This window comes from Delphinus delphis, chromosome 3 (genome assembly GCF_949987515.2).
Source record: "Delphinus delphis chromosome 3, mDelDel1.2, whole genome shotgun sequence".
NCBI classification, from domain to species: domain Eukaryota; kingdom Metazoa; phylum Chordata; class Mammalia; order Artiodactyla; family Delphinidae; genus Delphinus; species Delphinus delphis.
In genome coordinates this window covers 14,151,277-14,165,908 of record NC_082685.1, presented here as the reverse complement: position 1 = coordinate 14,165,908, position 14,632 = coordinate 14,151,277, and the positions used below count along the sequence as shown (strand labels likewise).

The following is a 14,632-nucleotide window of genomic DNA, read 5'->3' as shown; positions in this document are numbered from 1 at the left end:
TGGCGGCCTGGCGTCACGCCCCCGGGCCCGCCCCTCCGGAACCCGGAAGCGGGAGCGCGCGGGGGAGCGGCGGGCGCGGTGGGGCGGAGCGCCCGAAGAGCAGCGGGCTGGCTGCCGGGCGGGGACCCGGGCCGGGACCGGCGGCGCGCGGCGGCCAAGGCCCAGGTGAGTGCCGGGCGGCCGCGGCTCGAGTGTTTGATCTCGAAGCTCGCATCGGCGGGCTGCCTTGTAGAGGGACGGGGCTAAGGGTTAGTTGCGGGGGGGGCGCGAAAGCAGGGGTCGAGGAGGCGGGAACGAGCTTGGGGGTCGTGGAGAGTTTGCAGGAGACGGAGTGGGAACGGGACGATGAAGGAGAAAGTTGATGTGATGAGCCTGGTGAGGGAGTTTTTGGGCGGGTGTGGAGGCAGATCTTGTGGCTTTGAGCAGCTTCTCTGAAGAGGACGTGGCTTAAGTGGTAGTTGGGGGGTCGCAGGAAACGGGGCTGGGAGGGGGAGAAGCAAGGAGGCGGGGTTGAGAGGCCCAGGCTGGGGTTGAGAGGAGCAAGGCCGGTGGGGGAACAGCCAGGGTGCGATTGGGGGGAACGGTGCAGAACGGCCTGGGGGCGTCTGCCTACGGTGAAGAGGTAGAGGAATGGTGCCTGAGGGAGGGCAGCGCCTGGGACTCAGTGGGTGCTCAGTAAATGTGAGGGGCTCTGAACCCACTGGTGCGGTGGCCGGCCGAGTTGGTAAGAGGGGAAATGGGGGATGGGAGGGGAGGCAGAAGGGGGATGGAAGCCATGGCAAGAAGTGAGGTCTGGTCCAGGGAGAGCCTGGGGAGGAGGGGAGGAAAGGAAAGGACTAGAATGGCCCCGTTCAGACATTGGGGTGCAGACCATGGAGATTTGGGGCCCATCTTACCCTCTTGATTCATCTTATCCCTGACTTCACCCCCAACTGCTGGGGGCCCCGGCTAGTTTCAGCGCCTTCTGGGCGGTATTCAGGACTTGAAAACCCAACACTGTCCTCCTAAGAGCGGACTGGCTAGAGCCTGGGGGTTCTAGGGAGCAAGGAAGGAGCTCTTGGGCCCCCCCCACCCCAGCTATGGGGCCGGAACTGGGTTTCAGAGGGGGCGGGGGTGGGTGCGCACACAGCCGCATGTGCTAGGCTGTCACCACCTCCTCCGAGTTGCATCCTTGGACTTAAATGGGTAAAAAGACATACAGGAAATCTGTCCCCCGGTGGCTGTGAGCTCAGCCTGGGAGAGGCGCCTTGTAGGCCAGGAGTCTAAGGGAAAGCCTCTGCCACACCTCTTTGTCTGAGGTGGGAGCTCGTGGGGATATTGTGCCTTACAGTTGGAGGGTCCCAGCTGCTACCTTCCTGAGGTATGTTCTGGTCTTGGAGTCTCCAAACGCTTAAGGCATCCGGGAGCAGTGGGACGTGACATGGGCAGCTGGAAAGTTGTCTGATGGGCCTGGCTCTGGGGAGGGCCTTGCTCTAAACCGTTTTGATCAGCATTAATTTCTCTTCTTTCCCGACCCTGGGGATCCTTGTCTGGGGCCTGCTAGAGGGGCCAAGGAGCCTGGGTTTATAGTGCGTTCAGGACACGAGCCTGGATAGCTTGAATGTAAAGAGGGCCACAGAAAGATGACCACCCCGTTCACTTCCAGAATGTTCTGGCCCTTATGGAAGCTTCTGTAAGCGAGACTCTCAGCTGCGCTTGCCCCAGAACACATGATTAGAGCCCACAGTCATGCCTCATGCAGGTTCTGCGTATGGGCCTGCCCTGGCTGGGACACTCCCCCTCCCCCTCTCCCCCCCCCCCACCATGAACTGGATCAGAATCTTCTGGTTCCACAGCCCTGCTGTTGTCTCCTTCCTCCAGGAGCGTGGCCAGGCAGGCTCTCTTGGAGGGTCTTGTGTTGGGGGTCCTAACCTCTGTCAAGTCTCTTTGTCTGTTTCTTTACTTGCAAAATGAATGGATTGGCCTAATCAGTGTTCTGCAACTTTGAAACCCAGCCTTGGTGTCTCCAGCACACAGCACTGTCTAGTTTTATGCAGCCCCCAACAGGTGAATCCCCACCATGGCGATCCCATTTTTGTTGGGCTTTCCGTCCTACAGTTTATATCTGAATATGATTATCTTACTGCTTCCTTATCTTCCACGTGGGAAATTGGAGTGCCAAATGTGCTTTTGCACATCATACCTGTTCCCAGGGTTTCAGCTGCATCCTTCTGGCTGGAAATCCCTGGGTGAGACCCTCCCTCAGGTCCAGGCCTGTGACTTGGTGAAGCAGGTGGGGACTTGGGAATCTCCCCATTCTGTTTCACTGTAGGATCCATCTTCTATCCCCAACAGAGGCTTGTTAACTCAAAGCTTCCCTTTCCTTGTCTCCCTGAAGTTGTGCGTTTTGGGTGGACCCAGAATTCAGTGAAGCAAGGGCTGATCATGCAAGGTGCTGTGGGCTGGGTCCCAGGGGCAGAGATGAGCCCTTGTGCCCTGGGGGAGGGACATTCTAGTGGGCCACCCTCCCCAGCAGGAATAATGGAGTTCAGAGTAGTTGATCAGTGCAGCAACAGAAGTGGCACAAGAAGTTGTGGGGACAGAATCAGGAACGACCAACACAAGCTTCAGGGCATGGGGGATTCCAGCAAGTTTCCTCAGGAGAGGTGGCTGGCCCTAAGCCAAGCCTTGAAGGATACAGAGGTGTTAAACCAAGTGGGGAAGAGGGAACCACATAAGCACGTCCATGTGCAGCTCTTTATTGAGCATCTTCTGTGATAGATGCTTTTATACCCAACTCTTTTATTCTGCCAACCAGCAGCAAGGGGATTGCAGTTCCTATTTTCTCGATATAGAAACTAGGCTCAGGCAGGTGACGACTTCAGAAATGGCTCAGAAATGTGCTTTCTAGAAGTACGGAGGATCATTAGTAACCTCACTTTGGCGAAGACCAAATTGCTAGAGCAGTTTCTCAACTGCAGCACCATTGACATCTGGGGCCGCGTCATTCTTTGCTGTGGGGCCACCCTGTGCATTACAGGATGTCGAGCAGCATCCCTGGCCTTCATACACGAGATGCCAATAGTACACACCCACCCCAAGTTGTGACAACCAAAAATGTCCCCAGACGTGGCTGTGTGTCCCCTGGGGGACAGGAGCACTGCTCTGTAGTAAAATCTGGTTCCCGCTCCAGGCCCACCATTGCCTCGGTGGGTCCTTGGTGTTTGCTGGGCTCCCAGCAAATGGCTACCAAGGGCAGGCGTGGGGAAAAGAGGCCAGCGATTGAATTCTGCCATCTGCTCGGTTCTTAATCTGGAGTCCTGATAAAAAGGAGCCACCACTGGGAATGGACCGAGGGGGAGTTAGAGAACGTGCCCCGAGAATGTGCAGCAGAGGAGGAAGAGGAGGTGAGCTGGGGCCGTCATCACGCGCTGGCACAGCAGATGCCATTGTCTGTCTCCTCTTTGTCTTCCCACTGACCTGGATTTCTGCGGGAACGGTCCTTGTCTCGGAACAAATTGTTGCTTTTCTTCCGAGATTAGAGGTATCAGGTTCTCCTCTCAAAGAGCTACTTTGGAGGTAGCCCCAGATCACTGTGGCTCTTGAAGCCACGTTATCTTCTCGCGTTTGCCCTCTTGGCTCCAGACGCCAGTCCGTCCTCAAGCACAGACTAAGTTTTGCTGTTCACGTGTCCTCCTCTGCTTGTTCCCTGACCATGACATTGCTGCTTTAACTCCAGGGGAGGAAACCGCACATTCTGGGGCCCTCTGACCCCTTCTGGATGCTGCCCTCCCCCCAGTCCCCATCCACCAGCCCTTTGTGCACCCAGCATCCCCAACCAACTGTGCCAGGCAGCCCCTGCTCGGCCTCCCCGCCGAGCAAGACAGGCCCTTCTCTCTGCCCTCGTCCCGGAGACGGAGGGACAGAACAAAGGGCTCTGTCTGAGCACCGCCGGGCCCCCGACAAGCCAGCGCACTGCCGGCCGAGGTGCAGAGCCCATCACTTCACCTCTTTGCTTTTTTTCATGTTGGCCTAGAAAGGGCCTTGGAGATGAGGCATGTCTCAAAAACTCAGCCGATGAGTTTGGGTTCTACTCATTTCCTCGTTGAGACTCTGAGCCCGGGCCCCGATGATAAATAAAGTAGTGATTCAAGGGCTCAGCCTGTGGCTTAGTCGGAGCAATGAATAAGCCGTCCTGGTCTGACTCATTCGTTTACATCCCAGTTCTGCCCCGTTTCTTAGGGTTGTGTGTGCGAGAGGGAAGCCAGCTCCAAGCATTTCATGACTGTCACTGCCGCGTGTGCAAGTTTCCTGGGACTGCCGTAGCAAAGTACCACAGGCTAGGTGGCTTAAGCAACAGAAATGTACTGTCTCATGGATCTGGGGGCCAGAAGTCCAAATCAGGGTCTGGGCAGGGTTGGTGCCTTCCAAAGGCCACAGGGGAAGGATGCATTCAGGCCTCCCTCCTTGGCTGGTCAATGGCTGTCTTCTCCCCGAGTCTTCACCCCTGTGTGAGTCTTCACCTTACTTCTGTGTGAGTCCGTGTCCGATTGTCACTTTGGATCAGGGCCCACCCTAATGACCTCCTTTTGAATGAATCACCTCTTTAAAGGCCCTGTCTCCAAATACAGTCACATTCTCAGGTCCTGGGAAGTAGGACTTCAACATAATGAATTGGCGGGGTAGGGGGCGGGCACACAATTCAGGCTGTAACACTGCATAAGAGACAGATGTCATTTTTATTTAGTGAGGGAATTATCAATAAATAATGGTACTTAGAGAGAATAAGTTCGTTTAGTTTTGTCTCACTCATTTAAATAAACATTTTAGGGTAGGTAGGCAGGTTGGCCATGTCGACTTTGGCGGTGCCCTGTTAGGGAATTTTCCAGATCTTGCACAGGTCCTTATTCTTGGGGTGACAATAGAGAGGCAAGAACAGGACTCGGGAGGAGCAGACCTCATGGGACTTTACAAGGGGTGTGTTTAGAGCCAGGCCTGGGAGACAGTGTGTGCCCACCCAGGGGCCGGCCAAGATTTATAATTGGGGTGTACGGGGGTCCGTGTCCTCAGTATTGCCAGGGTCAAGAGGGGAGTCCAAAAACAACCCATTCATGGAACAAAGTGACTTTGGGACCGGCTGCTGCCACAGGTGATGAGACAAAAGAAGTTTCTGGAAAATCTGAAAGTCATTCCGCAAAAAAGCGTTAACAAGCCAGGTGCAGATTTGGCTCTCGGGGATACTGAGGGAGCGGGAATAGCCCTCATCTCTCTGCTCAGAGCACAGATGTCCGGCCAGCAGGCATGTCCACGGAAGTCAGTTTATCAGCCCGGTGAGGGCCGTGAAGTACCTGGCACCAGCGAGCTTGGAACAGGAGCCTGGGCCTGGCTTGAGCTGGCTGATGGAGGGAGAGGAAGGCCCAAGAGCCCCGGCGTGGTCATCTGCCTGCAAGGCCGCTGCTACTGCTGCTGCTTCCTTGCAAACGGGACAGGGTCGGCATCAGGACCGCCCGGGGCTTTACCACGATCTTCCTACTCATCTCTCAGAGCCTCTCCGTCCCATTCGAGGGTGGACAGAACCTGGTGAGCCCAGAGGAGACTTTGAGATTTTGCTTCTCAGATCCTGGGGACGCACCTGGGGCTTTCATTTCCTGGCAGGCGTGCCAGGGTCCAAGGCCACTGCTTGAGAAGATCACCAAGAGTCCTTGGCTGTCACGCGGAGATGCTGTTTATCAGAACGCGTGGCACAAAGAAAGTGTAGGAGCGTAGGCTGGCCCTTAGACCCTCAGGGGGCTGGTCCCTTTCCTCCTGGTGGTCTCGAGGGAGTCTGCCCCCTGGTTTAGCAGGGAGATGAGAGGATGAAGGTGGGGAAGCTAAGGAACAGGGTATCTGGAGTGGAAAAAGAGACTGGAACGGGGGCAGGTGGCCCTAGGCCCCAACAGCTGGGGCAGTCGCCCCACAAGGCCAGCTCCCTCTCTTGGTCCCTCCTTCTAAATATTGTGTAGTCAGGTGAACGTGGACTTGGAATCATGCTAACATCTTGTGTGCCTGTGAGGCCCTGGGGAGACCCTGAAGTGTGCAAACATTTTTCTTATTTATTGAAAGCATGCTTTCTCAGCCTTGGCATTGGTGACGTCTGGGGCTGGATCATGCTCTGTGGTGGAGACCGTCCTGTGCATTGTAGGGTGTTGAGTGGCGTCCCTGGCCTCCAGCCACCAGATGCCAGTAGCACCGCCTCCCAAGTTGTCACAACCAAAACTGTCTCCATACGTTGCCAGGTGTCCCCTAGGAGAAGAGTCACACCCAGCCCCCGGTGACCGGGCTGGCACAGCAGCCTCCAGAGCCCTACCCGGGGATCTGAACTGCCTTTAAAAGCCAAGCGGCGTTCCCTTGTTCTCTGGGAGCTGCTCAATCTGGTCTCAGGCAGGGCTTTTGTGTGTTGTCGCCGCAGCTCTGCCCGTATAAGGTTCTCAAGGTGGCTTTCCACCAGGGCATGATGACAGGTAGACCGTGTCATTGGAGAGGAGGGTCCCAAAGGGTTCTCCTCTGCCCGCCCAGACCCACTTCCCAGGCTACTTTCCATGTCTTTATGAGCCTACCGGTCAACAGGGAAGGACCCGGAACCCAGCCCCCCACAGGGCCTTGCGGCTCTGCCTTCCCCTTGTAACCGGAACCTACCTGTGTCCCACAGGCCTGACCCGAATCACCATCAGTCCCCCCAACCCACACCTGCAGGAGCCGCCGGATACCTGCCCCCACCCCGGTCTGCCTGCCACACTAGGCTTGGCTAATCCCTTCCTGATGTCACTCATGTCTCGGTCCTCCCTGTCTCCAACTAGCCAGGGTTCCCCATCAGACTTGCATGAAAATCCGGACTCCTTCCCATGTTCACAAGGCCCTGTGGGATCTGACCTTCCTGACCTCGGCCCTTCCCCCTCCTGCCGGCCACACTGGTCCCCTTGTTCTGAGGCCAGCCCCAGCTGCCCCTGCCCATGGCGCTCACCGCCCTCGCCTGGGCCGCCATCGCCAAGCTCAGCCCATCCATCCTGTCTCACTGCGCAGGCCTTGGCAACTATCTCCTCTGAGCGCCTCCTTGCCTCCTGGTTAATCCGAAGTGACCACCCTGCTCTGGTCAGTTTCTGTCCCCATGACGGCGCTGCTGACGTCCAGGGCCAGATCATTCTCTGCTGTGGGGGCCTGTCCTGCACATTGTAGGGTGTTGAGCGGCATCCCTGGCCTCCACCCACCAGATGCCAGAAGTACCTCCCCTCCCCCCCCAGTGGTGACAACCAAATATGTCTCCAGCCATTGCTAACTGTCCCATGGGGTAGGGCAGAATTGCCTGCCGCAATTCCCACCCCGTTGAAAGCTGCTGCACGAACACACTGCATTTTTCCTGTCCAAAGCACTATTGCTGTTGGAAATGCCTCTTCTCTGGTGGGTTGATTTGTCCAGTTCCCTGAAGGCCAGACACTGCCACATTCTTACTCTATTTTGCTGCCAGCCTGGCCTGGCCCGGGGTGGGGTGTGGGCAGTGGAGAAACATTTGTTGACTGGACAGACTTTGAAAGAAGACAGCCTCGTTGGGGACATAGCCACAGACCCCAAGGAGAGGGATCAGCCTCAGGGACAGGTGAATGGACCAGGCTGCCCCAGCACTTGCCTGGAGGAAGAGCCTTCTCTAGGACTCAGACCGGTTGGGCCAGACTAGAAGGCCTAGGGGGATGAATTAGGGAAGTAAGGGACAGTCATGAGAGGGTGTTTGGGATGGGCTTCTCCAGGGATATTTAAGTAAGGCAAAAGAGAGGTGGTGGCCGTTCCTGACCATGGCCTCAATCAAAGCATCCAGTATCTTCTGCAGCAGACCCCTGGATTCATGTCCTGGGGCTGCCGTAAATTGGTACCACAGACTCAGTGGCTTAAACAATAGAAATGGATTCCCTTGCAGCTCTGGAGGCCAGAAGTCCCAAACCAAGGCATCAGCAGGGCCGTGACTCTCCAGAGACTCCGGGGGGAGACCCTTCCTTGCCCCTTCCAGCTTCTGGGGGCTCTGGACGTTCCGTGGCCTGTGGCCGCATCCCCCCCTCACCCAACCTAAACCCTAAACTGTTCTCCAGCTCTGAGCTGCCAAGACTGAGAAACATACTTCTTTTGTAGCTATTTCTCAGCATGTCCATCTTTCCAATAACTTCACGTGATCATTTCCTAAAAAAACCCCAACAGGCTCAAGGAAACACGTGTGGAAAAGTGGAAACGCGCTGACTTCTAAACGGTGTTTCCTAACTGACTCTGCTGTAACGCCGGCCCTCTCCTTTTAACTTGAGGATGATTTCATCCAATAAACATGTGGCTTCAAATTATGGCCTTATATAAACGAAGCGGCTATGCTACACTTTTTGGAGGCCCCCGTCCTCCTTATTTTCCAGCCAATTCCAACTCATTCGCCAAGCTGATCGGCAGAACCTCACTTTTTCACGCATCAGACCTTGGCCGGGCCTTGAGAGCGGCTCATTCACATTTGTCCACTCATCCCGAGGGCCGAATTTTTGGTGGCCTCCCCCTCTTCCCTGTGCCTCCTTTCTCTGAGAGCATGAGACAAAGGCCCTGAACTGAGGCGCACATCCCCTCCAAGCGCTGAAAGGACACCAGTATGGCGTTTGCAAAAGCCTTTTTAGTTTTTCAACGTTCAGGTTTCTCAGCGGGAATTCATTTTATCGTGCGCAGAAGATTGGCCATTAGTAACATTGAGATTCACAGTGATGTGCAGCCACCACCTCTGTCTAGTTCCAGAACATTTCCGTCACCCCAAAAGGAAACCCTGTCCCCATCAGCAGTCTCTCCCATTCCCCTCCCCCAGCCCCTGGCAACCACTCATCTGCCTTCAGTCTCTGTGGATTTGCTTATTCTGGACGTTTCACGTCAACGGGATCATACTTGGTATCTGGCTTCTTTCACTCAGCATGATGTTTTGGAGGTTCATCCACGTTGTAGGGTGTGTCAGCACTTCATTCCTTTTTATCGATGAGTAATATTCCCCTGGGTGGGTGGACCCTATTTTGTTTATCCACTCATCCTTTTTTTTCTGGCTGTTCCGGGTCTTAGTGGCGGCACTCGGGATCTTTGTTGCCACGTGCAGGATCTTCTTGGCGGCATGTGGGATCTCTTGGTTGCACCATGTGAACTCTTAGTTGCAGCACGCATGTGGGCTCTAGCTCCCTGACCAGGGATCGAACCCGGGCCCCCTGCATTGGGAGCTCGGGGTCTTAGCCACTGGACCAGCAGGGAAGTCCCATATCCACTCATCCTTTGATGGGCACTTCCCTTCCACCTTTTTGGCTCTTTCATACAGGAATTTTATAGTCTGACAGATTGGTTTCCATTTTGTGATGAGGGCATAGTTCTCCGATGAGTTCCAGGTAGACGGATCCTATCAGTTTAGGGACGGGTTTTGCTTCCTGTTCACATCGCGTGTGCTTCTGTGAGCATTAGTCAGAAGGCAGAACAGGCATTTTAACTTCGGGGCATTTGAAGAGGCGGTTTGGCTCAAAGACAGACACACGGCTTTTCAGGACCTGCTGCCCCCAACACACGGCCGCAGCGTGCAATTGCCACTTCGCCGAGCTATGCCCCCTGGGGACCCAGGGCCCCCAGTTCCTCAGTCCCAGACCTGCTTCCTTTCATTCCAGGCACAGTCTGGGGATTCTTGGGGTGCAGGTTTCACATCCCCTTGTAGAAAGTACCTTAAGCCACAACGTGACTGGCTTCCAGGTCACAGGCTCTGTTAAGACTCCGTGAGGAAGACGTGCTTAGAAGCCAGAGAAAACATCTGAGCTCCTCCGAGAAAGATGTCACTGTTTAAGGGCATCCCCTGAAGCTGTGGTAATCACGGTATGGCTCCACGCACATATCAACAGCCCAGAGGCAGACCCGCGTGTGTAACATAACTTAACGTGTGATCTTTAACAAAGGAGCCTCCCTGGTCTGGGGAGAGACAGATTCTTTAAGAAAAAGCATTAAAACAATTGCTTCACTCTTTGGAGACCATCTGGATTTTCCTTGCACTTCCCACACTGTACCGGGTTGACTGGTGTCCCCCAAAATTCATTCCACCCGGAACCTCAGAATGTGACCTTGATTAGAAATAAGGCATCTGCGGATGTTAAGATCTCAAGGTGGCTTCATCTTGAATCCAATAACTGGTGTCTTTATAAGACGAGAGGAGGACACAGAGACAGAGAAGGCCTCCATGTGATGTTGGGCCAGCAAATCGGAGTAATGCACCTACAAACCAAGGGTCACCGGAAGCCAGGAGAGTCATGGGATGGTTTCATCCTCAGAGCCTCCGGAAGGAGCCAGCCCTGCCCACGCCTTGATTTTGGACTCATCCAGAAATGCAAGACAGTACATTTCTCTTGTTTTAAGCCACCTGGTTTATAGTACTCTGTCACAGCAGCCCTAGGAAACTCTTACACCCTCCAGTATAATTTCCAGATGGATAAAAACTGAAATGTAAAGAGTAAGTCCAGGGAGGGAGAGGAATACAGAGTGTGGTTCCATGCTCCCCAGCTCTGGGAGGGGAATGTGCGATAGACATCATGAAAGAAATGACCCACAGATCTGACTGCCTGGAAAATGTAGTATTTGTATCAAAAAACACCATACGCAAAAGTAAATCTGTATGAATTAGATTCATCAGACGTCGCAAAGAGTTAATACCATTCCTATACAAAGAGCGCCTCCAAATCAATGAGCTAGGTAGGCATGGTTCAGTGGGAGAAAAAGGGCAACGGATATGAACAGCTTCCAGAAACAGAAAAATCGTTACTGAATACAGTGAATTGTCAAAAAACCCAGCCTGACAGGATTATAAGTGACAAAATGCTCTTTTGTGCCCACTGATGGCCATGGGTTGAGAAAAATATTGATCCTCGGTGCCAGTGAGGATGCTTTGAGGCAGCACTTCTCAGGCTGCTCCGGGCAGACCTCTCACTTGGGTGGGCCTCTCCGGAAGTCACTTTGGCAGAGGGGGTCAGGGGCCTTCGTAGTGAGGATGTAGAGCGGATCAGATCAGCCCAGTGTTCAGGTTCAGGTGGTGCCACGTGTGGAATGAGGAGTCTCTGGGTCTAAGAGGGCGCATCCGCATTGGGAACAGAGCTGCCTGGGATCTGGCTGAGGGGTCCGAGGGGCATTCCAACCTGAGGACGAGGACAGGGGACACGGATGGCACTGGAAGGAGGCAGCAGTGTGGGGCCGGCCCCCGTCTGAGATGCAGGGGAGGGAAGGGGAGGGCAGGGTGCCAGACCCGTGGTGATGGCCTGGTCGGTGTCTCATGGGAATGCAGCCCGGGCTGGGGGAAGCAGACTTCCCCCTGTGGGTTGGAGGCTTTGGGCAGCTTCTCCGTGGCTGGAGGGGGCCTGCAAGCCTGGGCCTGGCTGGGTGGGGAACAGCCAGAGTACGTCCAAGAACTGCTCTCTGCAGCAGCCAGTCTACCAGCGGGGGGCTGTGCTATATGGGCCTTGATGGCCAGGGGCTGAGCGCTGGCCAGAGGGCGTCCCCGAGGGGCCCTGTGTTGGGACACTCACACCTAGACCAATGCTTCCAGGCGCTGCCCTGCAATGGCCCAGAGGATGGAGACAAGGGTCCCTCAGGGGCCCTCCTGACCTCCTGGTGAGAAGAGAAGGCTGTTCTAGGGACAGCAGACAGGATGTGGTCAGTGGGAGGAGCAGGGAGCAAACCCCCTGGGTGTTTGGGGCTGGAGGTGGGGTGGGCGTCCCTGGGCACGAGCTTAGCCCCTGATGGGGGAGTGCAACAGAGTGGATGGGCTCCAGGGGCAGGTCCAGGTGACACCTGATCCCCACGGCTGCAGAGCAAGTGAGCAGGACCAGGAAAGGCATGATTGGCAGGAGCTGGGTGGCGTCTCTGGAGAGGGGAGCAGTGGTTTCTACTGCATGGGGGCATAGCGGACCGAGGGACGGCTGCGAGCAGGAAGGACCAGCTCCAGGCTGCGTGGAAGCCAGGAGGGAACTCGACCCTGGGCTGGAGAAGGATTTACTAGTGTCTCTGGTGTTCAGGCCCATGAGCTATTTCAGTGGGAGGGTGGGAGGGTCCCCCCCGCCCGGGAAGGGGGAAAAGGGAGCCGCTCTGAGAGGAGAGTGCAGGCTCCCTGGGGAGCAGGACCTGGTGAGGCTGGCTGGGCGTGGGGAGGGCCCCACGGGCAGGTGCAGGGGTGGAGTTTCCCAGGATGCAGATGTGGTGGGCCTACGTGGGCTATGACGGCTGGAGGGGCAGCTGCTGCAGGGTGGGTCAGGTGGGCCCTGCGGGGACTCCTGTGAGGGCCCCCAGCTGGTGTCCACCCTGCCTCACCCCTTCTCTTTGGCCGGCCCAGTCAGCAGACCCCTTGAGCAAGGCTTATCTATTAGTACTTCCTCCTGGCCTGGGGGTGGGGTGTGTACTGGCTGGACCTGTGACTGCCCCCATGGCCCCCAGTCTCAAGAGTATGGAGTCCCCTGCTCCTCCCACCAAGGGGCCCAGAGCTGTAAAAGTCCCCCGTGGGCTCCGAGGCTGCCTCATGATCAGCGAGCCCTGGAGGATGTGGGGCAGCACAGAGCTCAGCGGGCCATACAGCCTTCAGCCTGTCCCAGCGTCAACCAGACCCTTGTCAGGGCAGGTGACAGAGGCTCCCTTGAGCAAGATCACGTGGTTGGGCCCTGATGGCTTCTCGCTCAGCCAGCTCGGTGTCTGCTGGGAGGAGAAAGCAGGCGCATCCCTGTGACCTTTGTGCTGCCTGCATCCAGGCAGCTTGGGCGTGAGACCATCCAAAACCCCTGGTCCTTGAGCTGGAACGTGCCCCCAGAAGTTGTGGCGCTCGTGAGCCGTGTCTCCACGAGTGCGTGTCACAGAGGTTCAGGCTCTGCCTGAAGCCCTGGGTCTGCGCGCGCGCGTGTGTGTGTGTGTGCACGCATGTGAGTGTGGGTGTGTTCAAATGAAATTCTGTTTGTGCATGTGTGTCCATGTTTGTGTGTGTGCATGTGTGAGCACGGTCGTGTGAGAGTGTGCATTCAATCACGCGTGTCTGTGTCTGCACGTGTGCTCACATTCGTACATGTATGTTCACAAGCTCACACGTGCGTTCATGTGGCCCTGATTAAGGTGCAGATCTACAGTTTGGGCTCCTGCCTCTCTCACCAGGCTTGGAAGCGCATAAACTACCCACCCTCCACAGCCTTGTGGGGCTGCCCAGGAACGTCCTGCAGTTAGCTCTCATAGTTTCCGGGGGACGGTCAGGTGGGCAGCACCACCTGGCACCTCTGAACACAGACAAGTTCATAGACTCCCAGCTGTTTCCCTGCAGTGGCATCCGAGGAACTCGGTGGCTGGGCTCGAGGATTGGGCATTTTGAAAAGAAAGCAAGAGGTTTTTAAAAGTTGCACTCCGCGGCATGTGTTTGTTCTTAAAATGTTAGAAAATGGGCTTCCCTGGAGGCGCAGTGGTTGAGAGTCTGCCTGCCGATGCAGGGGACACGGGTTCGTGCCCCGGTCCGGGAAGATCCCACATGCCGCAGAGCGGCTGGGCCCGTGAGCCGTGGCCGCTGGGCCTGCGCGTCCGGAGCCTGTGCTCCGCAATGGGAGAGGCCACAACAGTGAGAGGCCCGCGTACAGCAAAAAAAAAAAAAAAGTTGCACTCCTGGGGAATTCGGTCCTTTCATAATCCACATTCTTTGTTTTAAACAGCTTTATTGGGTGTAATCAGTACACTATAAATGGCGCTTATTTGAAGTGTGTGATTGGATGAGTTGTGACACATGCAAGCGCCCAGGAGCCCACGACCACGATCAAGATAGTGAGCACATCCATCACCCCAAAAATCTCCCTGACCCCTTTGTCCTCCCGCCCTGGCCCCCTCCTCCAAGCGGCCAACAATCAGTTTTCTGTCTCTAATTAATTTACACTTTTTAGAAATTTACGTACAGTTGACCCTTGAACAACGCAGGGGTTGAGGACGCTGACCTTCATATACAAAATCAAAATATTCAAAAATCCATGTATAAGGACTTCCCTGGTGGTCCAGCGGTTAAGACTCCATAGCTCCCATTGCACGGGGCCCGGGATCGATCCCTGGTCAGGGAACTAGATCCTGCGTGCCAACTAAGAGCCCGCATGCCGCAACTAAAAAAGATCCCACAAGCCGCAATTGGAAAAAAAAAAAAAAAAAAGATCCTGTGTGCAGCAGCTAAGACCAGTCGCAGCCAAATAAATAAATATTAAAAAAAAAAATCCGTGTATAACTTTGCAGTTGGCTCTCCATATCTGTGGCTCTCCATCCTGGGGTTCAACCAACCACAGATTATGTCATACTAAAGTACATATTTAGTGAAAAAAATCTGCATATAAGTGAACCCACAGAATTCAAACCCATGTTGTTCAGGGGTCACCTGTATGTGGAATCATATAATATGTACTCTTGAAAATTTTATTGAGATGAAATTTATATAATATTAAATTACCCACTTAAAGTGAACAATTCAGTGGTATTTAGCATATTTGTAATGTTTTGCAAGCATCACCTCTATCTAGCTCCAGAACTTTTCCATCACCCCAAAAGGAAACCCTGTGTCCATCAGGAGTCTCTCCCCATTCCCCCGCCTCTTCACTTCCCA

The 14,632-nt window shown here is 55.0% G+C and overlaps 1 protein-coding gene across 4 annotated transcripts in view; it reads left to right on the top strand.

Annotated features, from left to right (window-relative positions):
- Nucleotides 1-60: 60 nt before the first annotated feature.
- The window catches only part of MYO9B (myosin IXB), an 89,024-nt gene continuing 74,452 nt past the window's right edge, over nucleotides 61-14,632 (top strand). For all 4 annotated transcript variants that reach the window (XM_060008097.1, XM_060008096.1, XM_060008098.1 and 1 more), the window contains exon 1: nucleotides 61-165. The gene's annotated coding sequence lies outside the window, so the exon portion shown is untranslated. The remainder of the gene's footprint in view (nucleotides 166-14,632) is intronic.